Source organism: Coenobita brevimanus, chromosome 80, assembly GCF_032717465.1.
Source record: "Coenobita brevimanus isolate Jiangsu-jjx chromosome 80, ASM3271746v2, whole genome shotgun sequence".
Classification (NCBI taxonomy): Eukaryota; Metazoa; Arthropoda; class Malacostraca; order Decapoda; family Coenobitidae; genus Coenobita; species Coenobita brevimanus.
In genome coordinates, this window is record NC_137033.1 from 52,663,139 (window position 1) to 52,675,855 (window position 12,717).

Consider the following 12,717-nt stretch of genomic DNA (forward strand, 5'->3'; position numbering starts at 1 on the left):
AGGACTCGAGGAAGGCCAAAAATTATTCAGGATGGAAGTTAAGTGACAATCTAGGATGAATAATAGTTATTCCTTTTAATACGAGGACTTTATTATTATTATTATTATTATTATCATTATTATTATTATTATTTCTTCCTCTCCTTCTTCTTCTTATTATTATTAGTATTATTAGTATTATTATTACTATTATTATTATTATTATTATTATTATCATTATTATCATCACTCAGTCTTGTTACCACGATGATATGTTATTAATATGATCTTGCTACTTCAGCTTTATTCGATTTAGAAGAGGACCACTGAAGTGAAGGGATAATAGTTACGTCTAACCCCTTCAGTTCAAAAAGTCTCTCCTGAATTATGTAAAACATTTAATCGGTATCGAGAAGAAACTAAAATATGAAGTCATCGAACTGACAGTAAATATCTGGAGATCATAAATGCTAATAGTGGTGGAAGGGTGTAAAACATTCAGGCTGAAATTTGGATGATAATCTTGGGTGGATTATGGCGAGTGATCAAACAGAAAAAAAAAAGTCTATAACTAATGCTGAATGGCATGACACAGCGATTATCTTGTAAAAAGTTATTCTACACCTATCTAAACTCCAACTTTCTATAATCTTAAAGACTATCATCATCATCATCATCATCATCATCATCATTGGTATATATAAAAAGATACTGCAGTGGAAACGTTCCCCTGTCCACCCACCAGGCCTCACCCAAACTCTCACTTGCCACTATGAAACGCTGGAATCCATTAATTATTCCTCTCAATTACGGCACCGTAATTACAACCCTTTTTAACTACCAGGCTTGGTAGGCAGGATAACCCATCACCTCATAAAACATCCCCCACCCCACCCAACCCAACCCTACCCCACGCCACCATCAACCCACCCCACCCAAACCCTTCAAAAACCTCTGCTTACCTGTTGTTTCTTTACGGCTTAACTGGATAATTACACTTCCGTAGGCAAAATATACAAATAATTTCCGCGGTGCAAAAGGTGTGACGTGGATTATGTCGTTGGCCAGTGGTCCATGGCCGCACACTGCCGGGGGACATTGGCCATAACTGGATGGCACTGACAGATAAACTGCGGTAATATACTGTACATAGTTGAGTGGCACTGAGAGACTTGGGTGGCACTAAACAACTGGGTGGCGCTGGAGAGAACTGCACGGCACTGGGCAGATTTGGGTGGCAATGGACAAAACTGGATGACACTGGACAGAACTGTGTAATACTGGGCAGAGTTTGATGACATAGAACGAAACTGGGTGACTCTGGACAGAATTAGAAGGCAATGAACAGAACTGAACAGCAATGGGCAGAACTGGGCAGGACTGAACAGAACTGGGTGGTGCTAGAAAAAAATTGGGTGGCACTGGACAGAATTAGGTGGCACCAGCCAGAGCTGGGTGGCATCGGAAAGAATTGGATGGCACCGGACAGAATTGGGTGGCACTGGACAGAACTGGGTGGTGCTGGACACAAATGGGTGGAAACAGACAGAATTGTGTGACACCGGACAGAATTAGGTGGCACTGGACAGAATTGAATGGCACTGGGCGGAACTAGATGGCACTGGACATAACTGGATGACACTGGACATAACTAGATATCACCGGACAAAACTGGATTACACCGGACAGAACTGGGTGACACTGTAAAGAACTGATTGGTTCTGGACTGAATTGGGTGGCACTGGACAGAACATGGCGGCAATGGGAAGAATTGGAAGATACAGGGCAGAAATGGATGGCACTGGGCAAAAATGGATGGCATTGCACAGAACTGGGTAGCATTAAGTAGAACTGGGGGCACTGGAGAAATGAGTGGCACTGGACTGAACTGCGTGGCACTGGAAAGAAGAGGAACTGCATGCGATCTTAGCAGAAAAAATCATGATGTTAAACACAGTCTATGTAGTCCTTCATTGCTGCTCCAAGGACTTTAGTATAGTATTCAGGTTAACGCCTGACGATTTTACTTAGCACAGAGAAACCCTAAGCAATCAAAATATTAATCCCAAAACAGGCACAGTTTGCATCATAATTCAACCATGAGTAGAAAATAGCTCATCGATAATCTGCTGGTGTGAGGAAGTGGAAGACATAAGTATAATTGGAAGGGGACAAGTGGGACTATGATGCCAGACGGAACTGAGTACGTCTGGTGCAAAGTTAACTAGAGTGTTACGTCTTCGGCTGACACACGACATTTTTATGGAAACTAATGTTGCAGTCAATACCCAGTCAAATCCGGTGAATCTCAGCTATTTGTCTTGTCACTTCCGGACGATTTTACTCAGCTGTACGGAAAAACTAAGGATCGGGACGGGCTTCAATCTATCTCAATATACGCCATTCAGACCTGCTGCATCTATTATATTCTTGCTGCTGTCTGAAGATTTTACCCAACTCCATAAAAACTCAGGGCCTGAATGTATGACACCCTGTCTCAAATTATGTCCCTGCCAGCACGGGAGGTTTTTGCTACAGTGAATAAAATCGCCTGATGGTAGTATGATTACAATTCATCAAGGTGGTGAAAGGATCAACGGAAACAACTTCTATCCCTCTGAAAGTGTTGTCTTTCCTGAGCTTAACAAATCCATGGCATATGAAACAGTAATGAAATTCATTCGCTGACCTTGTACCTAAGTCGTGCTGGCAAAACCGTTGAAAAATGTGCAGGCCTACTGGCTTTTTTATGGCCTAATGAGAAACAAATCATTCCAGTGATCACTGTAGGCTACGTCAGACCCATCCAGATCATTACATCTGTTCCAGTACAATTGGGTCACTTAATTTCAACCCGGTGTCTAGGTAGTTACATCTAATCTTGTAAATAATTTTAGCCCTGTCCAGAAACCATTCTGAACAATTCACATCTCTTCTGCCACTCATTAGCGGCTGGGTCCATTCAGGTCGTTCCAGGTCCATTTACGTCCATTTACAGTAGGTCCATTCCAGGTCTCTCCTGGCCCTTCACACCCAATTCAGTTCATTCAGATCAATTTAGAATTAATCAAGCAGTTTTAGGTCCACTGTGAAGCTGCATAACCATTACAGTCCATTCACAACAGTTCAGGCAGTCAGGGTGTATTCAGTACCATTCAGTACTAGCACGGTCCATTCAGAGGCTTCAAATGGACATATCAATGCATATCAATCCAACACAGTTCAGGTCCAGTTAGCTACACTTAGACAGCATTAGGTTCTTTCACATCAATTCAGGTCTGCTTTGATATACTCTGGTCACGTATTTTTTTTTTACATTTAAGCATCCGACTTTGTGCATGGGCTTAACAGTCCTCCTACCACACGTTTCCAGTTCAATTATGTTCATACCCAAGCAGATGACCTCAGTCAATCAATTTTGGCCCCTTAGTGTTCCAGTCCATCATACTGACTGTATATCATATCCGGCTATACCTGTGAGGGTGTGTGCCAAAAAATCACGGCTATCAGTGCAATGGTTTTAGAGCCGATGTGGGTGGAGAAGTGTTGGTGGATGGACTGGGATAGTGGTGGGTGCTGGGATATGCTGGGGATGTATACCTTATGAGGATGGATGTTTTAGATAGGCCAATATGGTGAAAGTCAAAGGGTGCGGCAACACTTTCCAAATGTGATCGACAAGAGGAAATGAACGTCAAACGTCCAATGTTCAGACTCAGATACTGCCGCGGCTCTAACCCGGTGCTTGGTTTCGTCTTGTCGATCACATTTTTCGAACAAGTGCGGCAGCACCCAAAGGCGGGGGAGCTTAGCATTGAGAGGATTGGTAGAAAAAAAATATAATCATGGTAAGATGAGCAATTACGATGGTGGTGGGGCAGAGAGGGAGGAGTCCAGTCTGTGATGATGGCCCATGAAAGAAGGGCAGCAATGACAATGGCAAGTCCCAGATTCTTCTTACAGGTCTGAGAGAGTGGGGTGGGTGGACACAGGGTGGGCAGGACGGGATAATGGTGTGTTGGGGCTGGGTGGAGATAGCTAATACGAGTACACCCTGTAAAGACGGGCATCTTAGGCTGGCTAGTATGGGCATGGCAGTGGTTTGAATGTTTTTATCTTTACCTGTAGTTCACGATATAGGCAAAAAAGATGTAATCATAGTTGCAGAAAGAGATATACATGTTAAACACTCAGACCAATAGATACAGCAATACCGAAATAAAAAGCAACTGGTATTTCTAATTTGCCCACTCACTGGGCGCAGGCAGCAAAATACGAGTAGCTACAACAGTAAATTCCATCAAAGTTTTATACAAGACGAAAAGTTGAAGAGGAGGAGGGTTACGAGCGCACAGACACCCCACGAGACTCACACCAGCGCGCAACTCTCGTTTAGAAAATTCTCCTGCAATTTGAAAAGTCCGGTGGAATTTACTGTTCAAATATCCCGACTGTAAAACGGGGGAAGGAGTAGCAATGACGCAGGAACCCGGATATTTTTGTGAGATCGGGAGACATTTGACGTCACTGTTACGAGCCCCGCCTTTGACCTTCGTGGCCATTACGCAGTGCCCGGGACTGCCTTACGCTGCATCAAGGAAGGAATTTAAAGAAACCGTTTTCATCACTTGAATGATAAACCCAACTTACCTGTCTACCTTGCCACTTGACTCATGGAGAAGAGTATAAACTGAGCATGCACAAGATCCTAAGAAAAACTGTGGTGGTCATCATCATCATCATTATCATCCCAACCTTGTTTTCCTACTCAAATGATAGGTTAGGTATAATCTGAATAACAAGCACCAGATTCACCTGTCTAGCTACCCTACTTCATTCCTGTGCGAAAAAAAAAGGTAAATCAGTGATTAATTAATAATCATAATCGTCGCCACCATTTTCCAACATAATTCCTACCAAAGAACAGGAGAAGTACGATCCAGGAACAAAGAAAGGGAAAGCACAGAAATGGGAAACCATCAAACTGCACGCACAGTGATATCGCCCACATAATCATTCCCACACTAGCCAGGCATTCGAAATAAATTACTGACTACTCACAAACACAAACCATCCACAATATTATATCTTTTCGATGCATTTGATATATTTTAGCTTGACATTCCGACTTGTGCTTAGTTTAAAATACAGATATAGCCTTTGTCATGTTCACCTCCACATAATCAACCCAACTATTTCCTTTCCTTTTGTCAATTTCTTAGTTTGTAATCATTATCTACCTCGGCTTCCCACACACTTCTTTAGCTACCATAGTGCTTCACCTTTTTGGGACTACCATACCTCTTCCTACCTCTTTTCACTTAAACAGGCTTTTACCTATATCAACAACCAAGTTATATCCATTTTCTCTACGCGATACTACCATCTATGCACATTCTTCTACCCTTTTATCAATATCCGTCTAATTCGACATCTTTCACGGATCACTGAGTTCTTATCCTATTGAGTTTAAACAATGCCGGTTACTCCTTAATACTCTTGCTTTTACTAGGTCCACTATTCTTTTACATTACTGTCATTCCCAAGTCTTACACCCATACGCGACTGTGAGCACTAATACATCTCCATTCTCTCCTCTTGCAGCCCCGCAATAATACAAACTGGCGAAATGAATACACACTATAATGATAGATTCCTATGCGCTTAGGCGGAACAGTTGCAGTCAATAATTCCTGGCCACTGTCTCATATTTGTGTCAGAACCTAAAATCTTGCAAAGCCCATATGCAGGCGTGCTGAAGGGATGCAGACTTTATTCATTAATTCCGAACTCCAGACGGGTAAAATATAGCTATTGTCCAGAACTGTACACTGGCGTACGAAGAAATATTTCTTTCTCCAGCAAAAGAAGAATACACGGCTCAGGGATAACAATAAAATTTTTCACTATCACAGATTGCAATCAAGCTTTATAAAATTGCCTGGAAACAATAAAACCGAAGTAGATTCGTCGTAGCAATTGAAGAGATGCAAGGAGATATTAGTAACCTCTTAATAACTTCACACTTATGACGTATTTTGTGATAGTCTTGCAGCCTCCAGACGATTTTATTCAGCTTAACAGATTTTTAAAGAAGGCACAGATAGAACCTTCACTAATTCATTAACCACTAGAGATCTGTCATAAGCTGAATTAAAACTCTTGATGGTAGGAAGAGCAAAGTCAGCTAATACTTCATGCCTTCAGGAATTAACCATGTGAGGTTTCCCGCAATCGTCTGAAGAAGGCCAGAATATTTACAAAAGCTTATCGTACTGAAATGCTTAAATAGTTTTTATCACTTATACATTTGGATATAAACTTAACACTAAATATATGATTCTTGACGATATATATCATTCATAAACATGCTCACAGCCCTGAGTTAGCTATACTGGTATATAGTATCCTGCATGTAGATAGATAGATAGATAGATAGAGAGAGAGAGAGAGAGAGAGAGAGAGAGAGAGAGAGAGAGAGAGCACCTGAATTATAACACGAAAGTCATTATTAGTCCTCAAAACAGTAAACTACTGATGTCATTTTAAAACATGTACACAGCCCCATATAGCATTTACAGTCGTTATCCTTTGAAATATAAACCACAAAACTACCTACCAACCTTTTTAGCTACCTAATTATTTATCTACTTACCTACCTAATTACTTAGACCCTTCTCTACCTACAAACTCAACTACTTTCTGGATCTACATACCTACCTACTTACCTGTCAAATTAAGTATTCAGTTATTTAGCTATTAACTCATGTAACTACTTAAATATCCACCGGTCTGCTAACCTAAGTACTTGCCTGACTACTTTCTGACCTACAGCTTCTTACCAAACTAGCTGCCTATCTAATTACTTACGTACTTACCTCCCTACTTATCCAATTATCTATTTACCTACCAAACTATTGATCTTTTTTTTTTTTTTATGTGACCGACTCTGTGCATAGGCTGCACAGCCTGCTATCAAGGCCCAGTAGTCCTCCTACGCACCGCACACCACTTCGGCGCTAACACCCACCGTCCATACTGAATAGATGAAAGGGCGGTCTCTTACAGGACTGGTGTATTGGTATTAGAGGGGGTATTTTTACGACATGTCGGCGGACTTTCTGGTAGATCAGTAAAGTCTGATTTTATGAAATTCAAATCCTTAAACTGTTCCCTACCTCAGCGGGATTTGAACCCGGGTCCGTCAGGACTGCAGGCCAACTCTCTACCAATTGAGCCACCGCCATCTGTAGCTAACTGGCTACTTACAGACCTACAAACTTTTAACTTGCGTATTAGCTGCTGAATTAATTATCTAAATACCAGACTACCAAGCCAAACTACTAAATTACCTGCCTACTTACCAGATCATCTATCTACTGACAGATACTTACTTACCGAGCTACCCAGTAATCCACCTTCTTATATAGCTACCCTCCTACCTACTTACCTATTTATCTACCTTTCTGTCTACATATATGTCTTTTTACTTACCTACATATTTACCCACTTAAACCCCAGAATTGCTTACCTAGCCTACCTACTAACCTATATCTGTCTCTTACCCACCAATCTTCCTACCTAATTACCTAATCCGCATAATGTTTTAACTGTTAAATTCTTCTGGACCAAATGAAAGTAAAATTTTCGTTCCTTATACATTAATACAATCCCGAGATAACTGTTAACCCTTCCAGTATGATGACGTCTGCTGTCTTATATTCTCGCTACCACTAGACGATTTTATTAAGCTTTCAAGACATCATGTAGTAAAAGTTAATACTGTTTACTTCACCTTAACCAACCCTTAACTACTTTCAAGGTTTTTCCGCTTTTCTCTTGCTAGTTTTATACAACGTAACGGAAGATCTCTTGCAGCAAACAAGCAAAAGCCTAAACACAGACAGACAGACAAATAGAAACACACACACACACACACACACACACACACACACACACACACACACACACACACACACACAATTATATTCAATTCACACTTCGTAAAATACTCTTTTGTCAAGTAGCCTACATCCAGTTTATCTCTATCATTATCATCATCATCATCATCACCACAATTATCATCAGAACCATATTCATCACAACAATCGTCACCACTATCAAAACAACCAAAACCACCACAATCATCATCATCATCATCACCAGTAATCATAATGAACATTACTATCACTATCATCAAATCGCCAACACAACTATCATCCTATCCAATACTTTGTAATAAGTGCAATGGGTATCCTAAATCCACAAATAATACAAACTCAGACAATATAATAGACCTTCCTAATCTGCCACCAGCTCAAAATACGTGGGAGAGAGATCAGCAACACAGGCAAACAGTGGCCTTCATTACCAGGCAGCACAAACACCAAGCATATCTGACGAGGCCTGCACCAGACAAACACCCTTTACAGCACAAACAAGTCTCAGTATCCTATAAAAGTCGACAACGCCCGTACACAAAGGATACACAGATACGCAGTCCATGTTATTAAAGGGCGCTCGTGCGCACACACACACACACACACATTTACTTTGATACCGCATAAAACAATGATCTAACACTTATTTATTCTGCAGTTCCTACTCTCTCTCTCTCTTATATCAACAGAGCCATAAAACCGTGTCTCATGGCTCAGTGACCGACCCCTGGCCAATTAATCAAAGGAAATAAGGATGGCTGGAGGTGAACCCTGATTCTGCAGACACTTGTAGCAGATTATTATTATTATTATTATTATTTTGCTGACAGCGTATGACTTTTGGTTCTGAGTGGAATCATACAAGTTCCCACTAACCCCCTCACCCCGATGACATCAAGAGCTATTTCTACTGTAACTCCAATTTTATACCTTGAATTTTTCTCTCTCTCTTACCGGTGGCATTATGTACAGGATGGCGCATCAATACCGCTCCACTACAAACTCATACATTGGCGGTATCTTGTGTGGTTAAGTATGCCGGTGTGGGCGTCAGTGTGGTAATGGAAGTATGAACTGAACAGAGGGTGCGGGATAGACAAGGATTACGCTGACAGCCGTCCTCTCAACACTCGAGTAGTGGCCTGGCAGAGTGGAAGGGGAGCGTAATATATGGACCACCCTGTATACAGAGCCAGGCGTCCTTATAAAGTTGAATAAAACTGTCTGGAGGTAACAAAAGCATACTAAAGTCTCACTGTGGAGAAGGGATAAAAACCTACATCCTAGTGGCTAGCAACCTTGAACTCTTGTATTTAAGTCCACTACCCGATTTTCTTCAGCTGTGTGTGTGGGTGTGGGTGTGGGGGTGTGGGTGTGTGTGTGTGTGTGTGTGTGTGTGTGTGTGAGAGAGAGAGAGAGAGAGAGAGAGAGAGAGAGAGAGAGAGAGGGAGAGAGAATTTTGCATCACACAAACATTTCATTCAGGCCAACACTGAGATTTTGTCAGGCTGGGAGACTCAAACAGGGAGTCAGAAATCATCCCGATCATTTTTTCCGCTGCTCTGAACATACCTGGATATATGATTCTGGCGAGCAAGGTACGATTTTGTGCCATTGAGGGAAATCGTGACTGTGAAAAAGTTCAGAATTCCCCTGGATCCACTGCCATCAAAGATTTACTTATTCAGGCAAACATCACACGATTCTGCTCAGCTTACCTAAGGCATTAAAGATTTGGCAAATACTAGGCGACTTTTTCAGGCTGTAGGAAATCCAGATAATAAACATGCACATACGCACACCTAAACACACACACACACACACACACACACACACACACAACACCCACATAAGGCCCAGATAATTTCGAAGGGGATCAGGAAAATGCTCCAAAGATAAGAGAAATCCTCGAAGGGTCACGTATTACAACATGATGAGATTACCTTGGGAGCGTCTGCAAACGAATTTGGAAAAGATTGTTGTAATTAGGGTTTATACCACAAGTAAATTCCCATTTCACAAACCAAGCAATCCTGTCAAACGTCAAAAATTCCCAGAATTGTTTGAAAAATCTCTAGAAAATTCATAACATTCTTCCAAGGATCAGAAAAATCACGAAATATATTAGAAACACTCTCCAGTTAGAATAATCTCTCCAACAGTTGCAATGTCCCTACTAATGGCCAGAAAAATCCCAATCTGAAAAATCCCTTCGAAGTAAAAACAATCTTTCCAGTGATCATAAAACCCCTCTAGGGCAAGAAAATCCACCGTCTAAAAAAAAAAAAAAAAAAAAAAACGCCGACTACTAGAAAAGTCCTAAAATCCCCAAATCCTAAAAGGGGCGGGGGCATTGTTCGAGGGACCCTGGTTTTATGAAAATGAAGATAAATGGAGGTTTAATCGCTTTACGTCGAAGTCATTTTTCTTTCCCTGGGGTGGTGTATATTGGAGAGAGAGAGAGAGAGAGAGAGAGAGAATGGCAAAGGAGGGAATCTGTGAGACTAGTGCAAATAAAGTGGACAGAAGAAGGGAAAAAAATGCAGAACACGGAAGTAGCTCGTGTTCATTGCAATAGTTATGGAGGGAGGGACAGGGGAGGAAGCTGGAGGGTAGGAGACGGACAGGCATATTGAAAAATAGAATGAAGACTAACATTCAGATGAGAACTGCAAAAGAAGAGAAGGGAGAAGAAAGGAATGGCAAGGGAGACAAACAAAGGGATGCAGAGAAGAAGAGATGGCTGACATGGATGAGTAAGTTGGTACGAGTATGAGGCAAATGATGGAGAATATATGAGGGGTACGGATGGAGGGAGAGGTAGATAGGGAGAAAGGGGACAATGAATAGGAAAAGGGAGAAGAAATAGGTAAGATGGGAGACAGAGAGGAAAATAAGAAGAGGGAGAGAAGAGTTGAAGAGGTGAGAAGGAAGGATGTGGGGAAAGAGGAACGGGAAGGAGAAAGAGGGAAGGGGAACTTGGGGGAAGGGGATACGGGAGGCAAAGGGAGAAGACAGAAAGGATACAGGCAAGATGAGGAGAGAAGGGGGGAGAACAGTTAGCGGAGTCGGGGGACGAGGTAGGGAACGAGGGTAAAAAGGGAGGATAATGGAGAGGGGAAGATGGGTACGAAGAGGAGAGGGGGTATTGGAGTGGGAATGGAAGAGGGAAAGAGGGCTGAGAATGGGTGGAGAGATAAGTAAAGGAGGAGAGGATAGAAACAAGGATAAGAACGGGAGAAAGCAAAACAGGAATGACTTAGGCTTAATGCACCCATACGCTGATCCTGATGCATAATGACTACAGTACAGTGTATCTAGGCAAACTGTTACGGGGATATTGATTTGCCTTTGATCCACCCATGCTTACCCACCACTGGTATAAAAAAAAAATAATAAAGTAAGAGGAGGGAATAAATGAGAGAACTGACGAAGTCACCAAAATTTGTGGTGATCATTATTGCAATCGTCACCATCATTTACCATTATTACCTTTAACATATCACCATCATCACCATTCATCAATATCATCATTAGTGATCAACACTATAATTATCATTCACCATTATATATACATTTTGATTAAAACTCTATACTATCAATATTACTGTACCATTAAAATGTCAATATCATAATTATAATAACTAATGAGTATTACCACCATCACGACAGTCTTCATTAGGATACTTTTCTTCCCATGATATCTATCACCAACATTATCTTCATGGAAAAAAAAAAAAAAAAAAAAACATGGTTAGAACGGACTGCTGTCATACCAGCTCAAGTACTGAACAAAAACGTGAGGATGACGACGATGAACATAGCAACGTCTACAACAAAAATAAACTGACGATGACGTACACTGAAGAATGATGTTGGTTGTTGTTGAATGTTTCGAGCTTCACTCTCTACACACACAAAACCATTACCTACTTCATTACCTCAACACTACGGGTAACTAGCTATCATCAGTGACCAATAAAAATCACACAGACATTCCAAGTTCAACAAAACTCAAACATGATGATGGACTTAGCACAGTATTTATAGCAACTGGGATTTACATTAGAAACCCTCTAGAAACGAAGCTTGGGACTGGTTTGGGACGATGGATAATTTCACATACCTTAGCTCATGGCGACGATATATCTACACATTCGCCTTTGCCACTAGTTCGGGCTCATCATCATAACGCACTGCCGTCGCCAAACACCTAAAAATAACACCGCAAAACACCATCAACTCTCAGATCGACTCTCACGTCCGTACACTCGGCCAATGCTAAACAAATGACGACTACGAGGTAAGGAGAGGTGTAGGGGAGGAGGGAGGGTAGCCTCCTCTCCTCATTTTCTCATACCCAGATGACTTGCAGAAAACGGGAAGCTTATGATAAACTTTTTTTTTACGTTGAGATAAGATGATTGTACCGCAACTACTGTATACATATTTTGGCCTAACATACCTCAGCCAATTAGCACAACACATACCAGGTATTGCACAAAAATTATTGTGTAACAAAGCACATGATACTTGCAGAAAAATTATTATAAATAAAAAGACAATGATTTTCATTAGTTATTTGGATTGGAACAATTAAAGCACTGTTTGACTCCAAACTCATACAATTATACTTCGTATTAATAAAAAGCAATCAGAATTACGGACACAGTTTTGTTCTTGTGTCATGTGTTAATGCTCGTGAGTACAGGGAAAAACAAAAAGCACTCATTTATCTTTACAGAAGTAAGACTGCAATATTATTCAACGCTGCATTCCCCAAGGAATTACATTTCCA